Source organism: Pristiophorus japonicus, chromosome 9 (assembly GCF_044704955.1).
Source record: "Pristiophorus japonicus isolate sPriJap1 chromosome 9, sPriJap1.hap1, whole genome shotgun sequence".
In the NCBI taxonomy this organism is placed as follows: Eukaryota; Metazoa; Chordata; class Chondrichthyes; family Pristiophoridae; genus Pristiophorus; species Pristiophorus japonicus.
In genome coordinates, this window is record NC_091985.1 from 214,323,111 (window position 1) to 214,333,759 (window position 10,649).

Below are 10,649 nucleotides of genomic sequence, written 5' to 3' on the forward strand. Positions count from 1 at the left end.
GTATTGGTGTCACATTAATCTAACAACGCCGGTATTGATACTTCTTTAAAATTAATGGTGTTGACTCTACTCTAGCATTACTGGTGGTGACCCTACTTTAACATTACTGGTGGTGACGCTACTCTAACATTCCTGGTGGTGACCCTACTCTAATATTGCTGGTGTTGACCCTACTCTAACATTACTGGTGGTAATATAACATTACCGGTGGGAATCCTACTCCAGCATTATTGCTGGTGACCCTACTCCAACATTACTGGTGGTGACCCTACTCCAACATTACTGGTGGTGACCCTACTCCAACATTACTGATGGTGACCCTACTCCAACATTACTGGTGGTGACCCTATGCTAACATTACTGGTGGTCTGGTGGTGACCCTATGCTAACATTACTGGTGGTCTGGTGGTGCCCCTACTCTAACATTAGTGCTGGTGACCCTACTCCAACATTACTGCTGGTGACCCTACTCTAACATTACTCATGGGAATCCTACTCTAATATTATTGCTGGTGACCCTACTCTAACATTACTGCTGGTGACCTTATTCTAATATTACTAGTGGTGACCTTACTAAAGCATTATTGCTGATGACTCTATTCCAACCTTAGTGTATTTGACCCTACTCTAATATTACTGGTGCTGATCTTATTCTAACATTAGACTAGATGGTAACTCCAGCTAACATTACACGTGGAGAAACTATTCTATACTTACTGGTGGTGACTCTACTCTAACATTAATGGTGGTGATTCATCTCTAACATTACTGGTATTGTCACTTGTCTAAAGGTAGTAGTCTCTACTCCAGCAATGCTGGCGGTGAACCTACTGCACCCATACTTACGGTGACACTACTCTAACATTCCTGATGGTTAACCTAATCTAACAGATCTGGTTGAGAATTTACGTGAACATTACTGGTATTAGTTCATCTCTAATATTATTGGTATTGGTCTTACTCTAACGTTATTCGTGTTAGTACTAATCTACCATCATTGGTGGTCACTCTAAGCTAACAATGTTGGTATTGACTCTACTCTAACATTAATTGTGGTGACTGTACTCCAACATTACTGGTGGTTATCCTACTCTAACATTAATGGTGATGATCCTGTTCTAACATTACATGTGGTGACCCCAATCTAACATTACTGGTGTTAATGGTCACTCTAATCTAACATTACTGGTGGTGACCCTACTCTAACATTACTGTTGTTGACTCTACTCTATCATTACTGATGTGAACGTACTCTAACATTACTGATGGTGACCCTACTCTAATATTAATGGTGCCTACTCTGCTCTAATATTACTGTTGGGGACTCTACTCCTACCTTCAGCTGGTGGCACTGCACTATCATTACTGGTGGTGAGCCTAGTCTAGCAATAATAATATTGATAATGATCTAACATTATTAGTGGTGTCCCTACGCTAACATTACTGGTGGTGATTCTACTTGAACCTTACTGGTGGTGACTCTACTCAAACAATCCTGGTGGTTACCCTAACCCGACAGATCTGTTGGGGAATCTACTCCAACTGTATTAGTATTGGTCTTGCTCTAATATTACTGGCGGTGACCCTACTCTAACATGACTGGTTTTGACCCTACTCTAAGATTACTGGTGGTAACTCTACTCTAACAATTGTGGTATTGATATTTCTTTAACACAACTGCTGATATCCCTACTTTAATGTAACTTGTGGTGATATTACACCAACTTTATTGGTGGTGACTCGAATCTAATATTACTGGTATTTACCATATTCTAACGTTAGGGTGGTGACCCTACTCCACCATCACTGGTCGTGACTCTACTCTTACATTACTGGTATAGGCCCTACTCTTACATTACTGATGTTGATACTACACTAACATTATAGGTGGTGACTCTAATGGAACATGACCGTTCAGTCCATAAGTGTGATCTTGGGCTTCTGGTCATCCGTCACTTTAATTCTTCACTTCAATCCCACTCTGATATCCCCATGGTTGGACTCCTGCACTTTTCGAATGCAGCTTAATGTAAGCTCGCGGAATAGCACCTCATCTTTCGTTTAAGCACTTTACAGGTGGTAATCTTACTCTCGCCTTACTGGCAGAGACCCTACTCCAACATTATTTTCGTGACTCTACACTAACAATACTGGTGGTGATCTTACTCTAACGACCCTAGTATTTACATTTCTCCAACATTACGAGCGGTGTCCTTAATCTAACATTACTGATGTTGACCCTACTCTAATATTACTGGTGGTGACTCTACTGTAACATTACTGGGAGAGAATCTATTCCAGTATTACTGCTGGTGACCCTTATGCAAAATAACTGTCGGTGATACTACTCCAACCTTATTGGCCGTGACTCTACTCATTACCAGTGGCGATCCTGCTCTAACCTTACTGGTTGTGACCCTATATGAACGTTAATGTTGGTGACCCTACTCCAACATTAATGATGGTGATTGTACAATAACATTAATGATGGCGCTCCTACTCTAACATTACTGGTATTTACATTTCTCGAACATTACTAGTGGTGTCCCTGCTGTAACATTACGCATGGTGATCCTGCTCGAACATTACTTGTGTTGACCCTACCGTAACATTATTGAGGTGACCCTACACCAACATTTCTGGTGGTGATCCGACTCTAATATGACTGGTGGTGATCGCACCATTTTCCTATATGATTGCAGTAAGACGTCATTACTCTTATACTCAAATCCCTTTGTAATAAAGGCCAACATGCCATTTTCTTCCTTGATTCCTTGCTGTACCTGCAAGTTAAATTTCAGAGTTTCGTTTACAAGGACACATAGATCCCTCTGAATACCAACATTCTCCAATCGCTAAGCATTTAGAAATGCTTTGCTTTCTTTTTTTTCTGCCAAATGCTCGAATAAGTTCGATACGTAACATTATTGACATTGACTGTATTCTAACAGTACTGGTGGTAATTACACTGTCACACTTCTGCTGTTTATTCTGTTTTCCCACTATATAGCTGATGACCTTACTGCAGATGGTGATGATGCAAATTTTGCAGATATCCTGAGGAATCAGCTGCTTTGGTCACTCCCCACATTCCCGTCCCTCGGCACTCACTCCATCCTGCTCCGGAACCAGTGCCCCAGCCTGCACCAAGTCGTTATCAACATTCGTGTTCTGATACACATTCAGTATCTCAAGCTGAGTCAGGTTGTTTCCACCTTGATGTTGTGTTCAACTCTGAGCTGAGTTTCTGAAACAGATCTTCTGCATCGCAGAGACAGCCGCACTCTCGGGCCATTAACATCACCTAGCGCCAACACCGTTACTATATTAACCACCATCAGTAATGTTAGAATGTCGTCATCACCGGTAAAGTTAGAATAGCTTCAGCCAAGTTGAGGTAGCGTCACGACCTGTAACGTTATTTTTGGGTCACTATCATTAACATTAGTGTTGGGACACCTGGGACAAGTAATGTTCGAGTAGGGTCACCACCAGTGATGTTAGAGTAGGGTCACCACCAGTAATGTTAGATTAGGATCACCACCAGTGATGTTAGAGTAGGATCGCCACTAATAAAATCGAGTAGGGTCACCACTAGTAATGTTAGAGTAGATTCATCACCATTAATGTGAGAGCAGGATCTCCACCAGTGATGTTAGAGTAGATTCATCACCAGTAATGTTAGAATAGAGTAATCGCCAGCTATGTTAGAGTTGTGCCACCATCAAAGATGTTGTAGTAATTCACCACCGATAATGTTAGTATACGGTTAACCTCAAATAATGCTAGAATAGAGTTATCACCAGTAATGTTCGAGAAGGGGTCGCCTCAAGTAATATTAGAGTACAGTAAACCATCTGTTGTATTAGACTAAGATCACCACTGGTAATGTTAGAGTAGGAACATCATCCTTAATATTAGCATAGAGTTAGTAACAGTAATGTCACTAACAAGGCAGGCACCAGTAATGCAAAAGTTAGCACTCATAATGTTGGAGTATTGTCACCAACAGTAATTTCGATAAGCTTTATTGAATTGCAATAAAAAATAACAAATGATATTGCTTTTCCATGGTATGTCGCACTGGTGAAATGGCAGAGATTAACCGTTTTGAGAACTGAATGTCTTTTGGAACTTGCACGTTTGTTAACTGCCAACATTACTTTTCTACTCTAACGGTACTGGTGGTAACTCTCTACCATTGTTCATGACTCTACTGTACCATTAGTGGTAGTTATTGTAACATTACCGTAACATTAACTGTAACATTACATTACAACTACCTCAGGCCGTCCTCGCTGAAAACCTCTTCAATGCCTTTAATATTTCCATACTCCAAACCACAAAGGATGCCCTCGCTAACCTCCCTCCCTCCATGAAATGCATTTATACATAATCACTGCTATTTTGTAACCTTCTGGGGGAAAATTGTTCGCTTTTCTCTCTCATCATTTCCGAATTACAATCGTTTCCAAGATCCAATGATTTTCAAGCGTGACATCGATAACGTTTTTGTAGGTAAGGGTATTGAATGGTATTGAGAAAATGCGGTTAAATGGAGTTGATTGCAGATTAACCACGATGCTACTGAATGCGGAACAAACACGAAAGTTTGAATGGCGTACTCCTGTTCCTCTGTTTCCTGTTTACTGTGTCTCCTGTTTCCTATGTTTACTTTGTCCTACCTTCGTTTCCCCTTTTCTATGTTTCATGTATGTTTTTCTTTGTTTACTGATTACTTCGTTTCCTGTCAGGATGTTTCTAGTTAACTATGTTTATTGCTTATTAATTTTCTTATTTCCTATGTTTAATGTTATCTTAGTATCCTGTTTCCTACATTACTTGTTTTCTATGTTTAATATTTCCTATGTTTCTTTCCTTCCAATGTTTACTGTTTCCCTTTCCCTGTGATTATTGTTATTCCGGTTTCCTTTTATCTAAGCTTATTGTTTCCTATCTGTACCGCCTTTACTGTTTCCTACATTCACTGAGCACGGTGTCTGCTTTGTTTTCTGCGATTGCTCAAATCCAAATATATTTTGAGAGTACCAAAGTGCTAATTCAAAGGGAGCAAACAATGCCTCCCCCCAAGAACAAGGGGTCCTAAGTCAGAATCACATATTAATTTCAACGTGGAATAGGCCCAACCATTCTATACAGTTTATCCATGAGCAGTATTTAGAATTCTATGTGCTCACTCAGATCCCATATCACTTTAGCTCACTTTACTTCAACCAACTAACTAATCTATTCTTTGACATTGACATTTTGAAATTTATTCTGAAATATTGTCAGTTACTGCCTATCAAAATTACCATGAGAAGATGCAGTAGGCCTCATTCCTGAACCACTGGTCAGAGTTTTATTCAACTGGATCCTTTTGCAGGGCCATTTCACAGGTCAGTTAACAGTCAGTAATGGATGACCGTCCAAGGCGCTAGTTGCATTGTGCTTTGCTGCCGGGACAGCACAACACATAATTCAGGGGCAATTTCCCAGGGGGCACACGCACCCGTCCCCCAGCTGATAATACCATTGTGCCCCCGTTATTGCCCCCAGTAGTGCTAATGGAGCGCAAAAAAGGAGCAATTTCGGTCCCTAAATCTAGTTGAGAAATCCACAGCCTCACAACTCTGTAAAAAAAGTTGAATTGAATCGTAGAACAATATAGCACAGACAGAGAACGCTCGGCCCATTATTCTTGTCCCGGCTCTTTGGAACACTATGCATCCTATTCCACTAGCTTGCTCTTTCCTCATTAGCTCTGGAAAATGTTCTTCTTCAAGTATGTATCCAACTCTTTTTTGAAATACATAATTGAATCTGCTTCCACCAATCTTTCAGGCAGTTCATCTTAGATCATAACACAATGCTGTCGAAGCAACTATTTACTTGGGTCACCTCTGTTTTTTTTGCCAATTATCTTAAATCTGTATCCTTATGTTAATGACATTTCGGCCACTGGAAACAGTTTCTCCTTATTTATTCTTTAGAATCGCCTGATGATTTTAAACACCTCTATTAGTATCTCACCTGATCCTTCTCTACACCAAGTAGAACCACCCAGTTTCTCTAGTATCGCCACATAACTAAATTCATTCATTCCTGGTACCATTCTTGTAAATCTCCTTTGCATGCATTCTATGGTCCCTAAAATGTGGGCACCAGAACTGGCCACAATACTCCTGAGTCCAATGCAGTGTTTTTGAAGAGATTAGCATATGCCTTGGTTTTGTACTCCATGCCTCTCTTTATAAAGCCAAGGATGCAGTGTGCCTTTTTAACAGGCTTCTTAAATTGCCCTGCCACCTTCAAAGACCTGTGTACATAAATCCTCAGGTTGCTTTCTTTCTTCACCCCCTTTAAGTTAGATGTACCATGTAGTTTATATTGCCTCTCTGCATTCTTACCAGCCAAAGAAACCAATTCACACTTTTCCACGTTAAATGTTACTGCTGCATGTCTGTCCACTTTAGCAGCCTGTCTATGACCTATTTAAGTATATTACAAACCTCCTCACACTAGGTTTGATAGAGTTCCGTATCATCTGTGAACATTGATATCCTGCCGTCACTTGTATACCATTTCCAGGTCATATATATATCAAAATTAGCAGTGGTCTCAACACCAAACCATGGGGGACACTGCATACTTCCCTCCAGTCTGACTAAGAACGTTCAACCCTATTCACTGTTTTCTGTTCCATAGCCTATTTCTTATCCACGCAGAGATGCCACTGTCTCGTTAATCCCATGGGCTTCAATATTGCTCGCAAGTCTATTATGGGGTACTTTATCAAGCACCTTTTGACTATCCATATACATAGCATCAACAGCAGTATCCCCGTCCACTCTTCCTGTCTTAATTCCGAGCATTAAATCTGATATCTATGTCCTATCGTTGCAGCCTCTTGAACAAAATAGAAAATCCCATCTATTTGCTCAGTACAATAATTTTAAAAAATAATTTTAAACATCTCCATCAAATTCCCCCATGCTATCGCTGCAATAAACTTCCTAATGTGTGGAGCCCAAAACGGCATGATGTTCTCAACTGTTATGTACAGAATTACTTTGATGTTGTACATCTGTGTATACAACTGTACTTTTATAATCTACAGCTGTTCCGTAAATCCCAGTAATCTATTTGTTAATAATGGCCATTTCCAGTTGAGGATCTGCTTTTACGGTCATCTGGACATTCCCTTGCACCCGCAATCCCTCTACTCTTCCACGTCGCCCAGATTGCTCTTTAACAGAGTAATTAATATCAAATCATTTACAAACATTCCAGCTCATATTTACTGACACCGAGTTTCACATGATCTTTTATTCTTATTTTAATATGCAGCAATCTCTCTCGGCCTTTATTCATTTTTTTTCTAAAAGGACAGGATGTACGGTTTTCAGACTTCACCTGGGGACCATGTGGGTATGTGGGAATGGGAATTAATCAATGGTTTACCATTACACAGCGATGATCGCTGTAGATGCAGTGCCAGCCATGGCACTGTGTTAGAAATAGCGATTTTAATTTAGCAGGATGTCGTTTCAATCCCCACTCCAGAGACTTCAACACACTATCTAGTGGACGGGAGACTGTCTGAAGCGAAGTTAACTCGATGCCCCCTTTGACCTCTTGGCTGGAGTTAAATATCCCATGGAACTATTGTGAAGAACAGCAGTTGAGTTCTGCCCCCGTGTCTTCAGCAATAGAATTAAAACAGATTATCTGATCATTATCACATTGTGAGAATATACTTATGCAAATTGGCTGCCACATTTCCTGCACAACGTCTGTAATGCACCTCAAAATTAATTAATTGACTGTAAAATTCTTTAGGATGTCCTGAGCTCGTCCAAAGCGCTCCATCAATGCAAGTCTTTCTTTGATAAGCATAGAATACAAAACTGTTCTCGGACGGATCAAACAGTGAGCATTTATTGAATGGTGATGTGACTGAGGAGAGCGCGTACACTGAGCGCTGTGAAGCAGCAGCCAAATCAACAGAGGGCTGAGCTACATCGTCCAATCAACTTGACGCTTCAGACTCTAACGCTGCAGCTGTGAGGTGCTCCATTCAGGATTGATCCTGGGTATTGACCTTACTTCTGGTCACTCATGTTCAAAGGTAGCATCCACGCCTGGAGCGGGGTAGAAAGAAGCCACGTGGATGTGATCCGCGGTCAGAGAACACGACCCCGAGAAAATTGCAAGGATAATTCACACTATTAAAGTTTTAGAGGTGTTGCAAGAACATGCTGGCCGAGGAAAAGACCAGCTGGCCCATCAATCCTGAGTGCACATGCTTGTAGCATCAGTACTTTCTAGCTCAATGTCATAATCGCAGTCCCTCGGAGTTGAGGATGACTTGCTTCCACTATAAAAGTGAGTTCTCAGGTGACTGAGGAGTCCAATGCGGGATTACGGTCTCTGTCACAGGTGGGGCAGACAGTGGTTGAAGGAAAGGGTGGATGCGGAGCTAGGTTGACGCAGGCTCCTTCCGCTGATTATGCTTCATTTCTGCTTGTTCTTGGCGATGGGACTCGAGATGCTCAGTGCCGTTCCGGATGCTCTTCCTCCATTTTGAGCGTTCCTGGCCAGGGAGTCCCAGGAGTCGGTGGGGATGTTGCACTTTCTAAAAGAGGCTTTGAGCTTGTCCTTGAGGCGTTTCCTCTTCACACCTGGGGCTCGCTTGCTGTGTCGAAGCTCTGCATAGAGCGCTTGCTTTGGGAGTCTCGTGTCGGGCATGCGGATGATGTGGCCCGCCCAACGGAGCTGATAGAGCATAGTCAATGCTTCGATGCTGGGGATGGTGGCCTGAGCGAGAACATTGACGTTGGTGCATCTGTCCTGCCAGGGCATTTGCAGGATGTTGCGGAGGCAGCGCTGGTGGTACTTCTCCAGCGATTTGAGGTGTCTGCTCTATATAGTCTGAGCTGTATAGGAGTTTTCACTACTGCCCTGTGGATCATGAGATTGGTGCCGGATTTGAGATCCTATTCTTCAAAAATTATCTTCCTCCGGCGACTGAAGGCTCCACTGGCACACTGAAGGCAGTGTTGGACCTCAGCATCAATGTCTATTCTTGCTGACAGTAAGATGGTCCACGTTGTCCAAGGCTGCGCTGTTGATTTTGATAATCGGGTGGTAGTACTGTGTGGTGGAATCAGGTTTGTAGAGGACCTTTGTCTTACAAATGTTTAGCGTGAGTCCCTTGCTCTCATACGCTTCGGTGAAGGTGTTGATGATGGCTTGGATTTCGGCCTCCAAGTTGTCTGCAGATGCAAGCGTCATCTGCATACAGTAGTCCAATGACATAGGATGGGACAGCTAAGGATCTGGCTTGGAGGCGGCGGAAGTTGAACAGATTCCCATCTGTTCTATAATTTAGCTCCACTCTGATGGGGAGCTTGGTAAGAGTGAGATGTAGCATTGCAGCAAGGAAGATCGAACAGATCATTGGTGTGATGATGCAGCCTTGCTTAACCTTGCTCTGGACTTGGATTGGGTCTGTGGTGGATCCATTGGTCAGGATCACAGCTTGCATGTCTTCGTGGAGCAGACGGAGGAAGGTGAACATTTTTGAGGGCAGGCAAAACAGAGGAGGATGCTCAATAATTCCTCACAGTTGAAAGTGTCAAATGCTTTGTGAGGTCAAAGAAGACCATGTTGGAGCTGTTCCCTGGATTTCTCTTGTAGTTGCCACGTGGTGAAAATCATGTCTGTTGTTCCCTTAGTGGACGGAATCCGCATTGCAATTCTGAGAGGAGTTCTTCAGCCACAGGGAAAATACGATTGAGGAGGATTCTTGCAATGACTTTCCCTGTGGCCGACAGCAGGGAGATTCGTCTGCAGATACTGCAGTCGGACTTGTCCCCTTTTTTGAAGATGATCACCACCTCAATGTGATCTCCTGGGAGCGGCAAAATACTTTGAAGAAACAGGGCCAATCATAAGAACAAAAGAACATGAGAATTAGGAACAGGAGTAGGCCATCTAGCACCTCGAGCCTGCTCTGCCATTCAACAAGATCATGGCTGATCTGGCTGTGGACTCAGCTCCACTTACCCGCCCGCTCCCCATAACCCTTAATTCCCTTATTGGTTAAAAATCTATCTATCTGTGACTTGAATACATTCAATGAGCTAGCCTCAACTACTTCCTTGGGCAGAGAATTCCACAGATTCACAACCCTCTGGGAGAAGAAATTCCTTCTCAACTCGGTTTTAAATTGGCTCCCCCGTATTTTGAGGCTGTGTCCCCTAGTTCTAGTCTCCCGGACCAGTGGAAACAACCTCTCTTCCTCGATCTTGTCTATCCCTTTCATTATTTTAAATGTTTCTATAAGAGCACCCCTCATCCTTCTGAACTGCAACGAGTAAAGACCCAGTCTACTCAATCTATCATCATAAGGTAACCCCCTCATCTCCGGAATCAGCCTAGTGAATCGTCTCTATACCCCCTCCAAAGCTAGTATATCCTTCCTTAAGTAAGGTGACCAAAACTGCACGCAGTACTCCAGGTGCGGCCTCACCAATACCCTATACAGTTGCCGAAGGACCTCCCTGCTTTTGTACTCCATCCCTCTCTCAATGATTACCTGTTGCACTTGCAAACTAACTTTTTGGGATTGATGCACAAGGACC